Consider the following 3,061-nt stretch of genomic DNA (forward strand, 5'->3'; position numbering starts at 1 on the left):
TCTTTCACCAGACTATTTTTAAGAAGAATCATATACGGATTCTATTTTTCATTGTGATACAACCATAACTACAATGAGGATCTCCATTATTCTTATCAATATTGGAAATATTTTCCAATTTTAAAATTTTAACCAACTAAGAGCACATAGCTCCACTGTCTCGTAGGTGCTTCGGGAAAGGCCAAGGGAGGAAACCCAAACAAAAAATCCACTTTGGAGTACTGATAGGCAGATGGTGAAGCACTGTAAAACTTTTCCGGCAACTCCTGCTGTGCTGACTCCAACCAGCAATGCAAATCTTGTCTTTCCTTCAGACTTTGTCTGCAACACAGCAAAGAGGAAACCCCTGGTAACTGGGCAAATCTAGGTCTCCTTATCACCCGCCTAAGTCTGCATTCCAGTTTCGGACTGTAAAGCCACAGTGGATGCTGCAGTACACTAGACTTGATGCAGAATGGCATTGCCTTATTAGACAGAAGGTTGCCATCTACTCTAGGGACAATACATTCCCACTCCAAAACAAAAGTTAAATGCCTAACTACAGGTTAATTAACTGATTGTTAGTCACCCTATGTCATTATGGAGATCACTCTGCGTTTGTTCAATTTTTAGTATAAATTGAAACATAATTCATTGGTAGATTTTTCAGTTCATACAAATATTTTCAAGAACTGACACATCAAATTCATTAAACAATTAGAAACTTTTATTTTCCGAATAAAAATCAGACACAAATATGTAAACATTTATCAGGTTGGTGCACAAGTCTTTATTCATAACAATAATAATCGTTGCTCTCTACAACTTGTTTCCATCTATCAACGAGCGTATAAATGATTCGTTTGTAAAATTCTTTGGGTTTGGATGTGAAATGTGAAATATGAATCTAACTCTTGTTCAATCTCCTCTCGTGATGTTAACCTAAGATCATCTAAATTGTTTTGTAATCCTAGAAATAAGTGATAATCCAAGGGAGTTAGGTTGGTTGGTTGTTTTTGTTTTACGGCATATCAACCCTTTTCAGGTTATTTAATGCCAAATCCAGTGATTTTGAAGAACACTTTTTTAATAGATTATATTTGTTTTTTTTTTAAGTCGGTTTCTATTCAAGCCATAGTTGGGACCCTAACAGGTACTACCAGTCCGGGTCAGAGTGGACCTGGGAGCAATGGCAATTAAAGGGTGGCTCCACACTCCCCAAAGACGGCATGCTGGAGCTTCATCATCGGATATAGTTTAAATTAATAACCAGGACTCTGAGGGAGTTAGGTCAGGAGAATATGCAGGATGGAGTAAGATTTTCTAACTAAATTCTCCTAGATGCTTAATCAGTAATGCTCTATGAGGGCGAGCATTATCATGATAGAAGATGACTCCTTTTTTGTTGACCAAAGAAGGTTGATTTCGGGTCGACATAGGCGAGAATATTGTAAAAAATATGAATAATGCTTTAATAATATGTAAAAAAAAAAAAAATTATAAATAAATCATGGTGATATGTTTAACTAATAACAATACGCATATAATAAATTACAATCGTTTCTGCTACAAACCTGCAAAAACTTTTGCACGAACCTGATATTTCACTTTCTTTAAAGGGATCTTTCAGAAGAAAGTGAAATTTAGGGAATCTTGCTTCATTGGTGTCTAATAAATTTAATGCAAATCTGAAATATTTTAATTTTCAAATGGGATGTTGTACCATATTCTGACCCCCTAAAAACTCTTTAAAATACCCTAAAGAAATTGAAATTTGGGGAATATTTATTAATGTTTGAATATTTATTAATGTTTGATGCCAATGTCATTCCTTTGGATCAGACTGTATGGATATCAAGGCCTCCATTCAGTCTTGAAAGATAAAGGATACCCCCTGTAGGAGCAGCTGCGCATGTAATTGTGAGGCAAGGGTTGCGCAATCCTCTTCCACACCTCTCCTGAATCGGCACTGCTTGCGTCCAGTGGCAAAAACAGATGTACAGGACGACTGGAAACAATGCCGAGATAAGCAAAGAGTACATACAGCACCTGGAATTCCCCAAAGTGTGAAATGTTGCTTGATAGTCTCATTCTAAGTGCAGGAGAATTGCTTATGAGATGTTAGGCTTTTAGAATGTTGACTTTGTTGCCAAATATTATCAGACTATGAAGCAATTTGCAGAAAGAAAATCATTTATGAAATTGAACCAAACTATGGAAGCCCATAGTCAAGATAACTTTGCTGTGTGTTTTTTTTTTTACAAATGGGTCACCTTATATCAAGGTCCAAAGGCCACTTGAGGATAAGGTTTAATGTATGTACAGTAGTCATTAGGACAATAGCATAGTAATTGTTAGTCGTGGAAATTTGGTATGATTAATACGAAGATGTTTAATAAGAACTTATTTACGTTAGATCTGAAGACGTCAATATTGTAGTCAGCTATAAAGCAGACCAGCAGAACAGAGTTCCACGGGCAGACAGTTCTAGGAAATAAACTTTGTACATGGAAACCATGTTTAGGTTTCGGCACCGATAGAGAGTGGGGGAAATTTTTGATTGTGGTTTTGGCTAGACAAGCGTTTCTTGTGAAAGATTGTTGCGGGGTGGGGGGGGCATAGATTGGAACTCAATTAAATGAACACTTGCCATGAAAATAACGATAGAGCAGAGACAAGCTCGTGTTAAAATCTCTTTAAAAATTTAACTGATGGATAAATTTGGTTTCATAAGTAGAAACTGCCTGGGGAGATAATGCCAGGTGTCCAACAGAAGGTTCAGTAGGAATATGAACCTTTTTGTAAAAGTTGAGATAGTGGTCTCAGAATTATGAACAACAGGTATTGTTGTGGTGTCCACCTTACAGATAACAATGAACAGTCTTGTTTACAATAAAGACCAGGAGAATATGGCTCTTGTCATTACTTTGGCAGTCAGACAGACATATAACCATTCTCTTTACTTGTTGCATGGGTCTTTTCTTTTTAATATATTTTGTTTCCATTAAATACAGAGTTGTGTCTTTTTTTCGAACCCTTACTGGTCCTTAGCAAGTATAGAAAAAGGTTAATTAAGATCATG

Source organism: Euprymna scolopes, chromosome 26 (assembly GCF_053919585.1).
Source record: "Euprymna scolopes isolate OS-2025 chromosome 26, ASM5391958v1, whole genome shotgun sequence".
Taxonomy (NCBI): Eukaryota; Metazoa; Mollusca; class Cephalopoda; order Sepiida; family Sepiolidae; genus Euprymna; species Euprymna scolopes.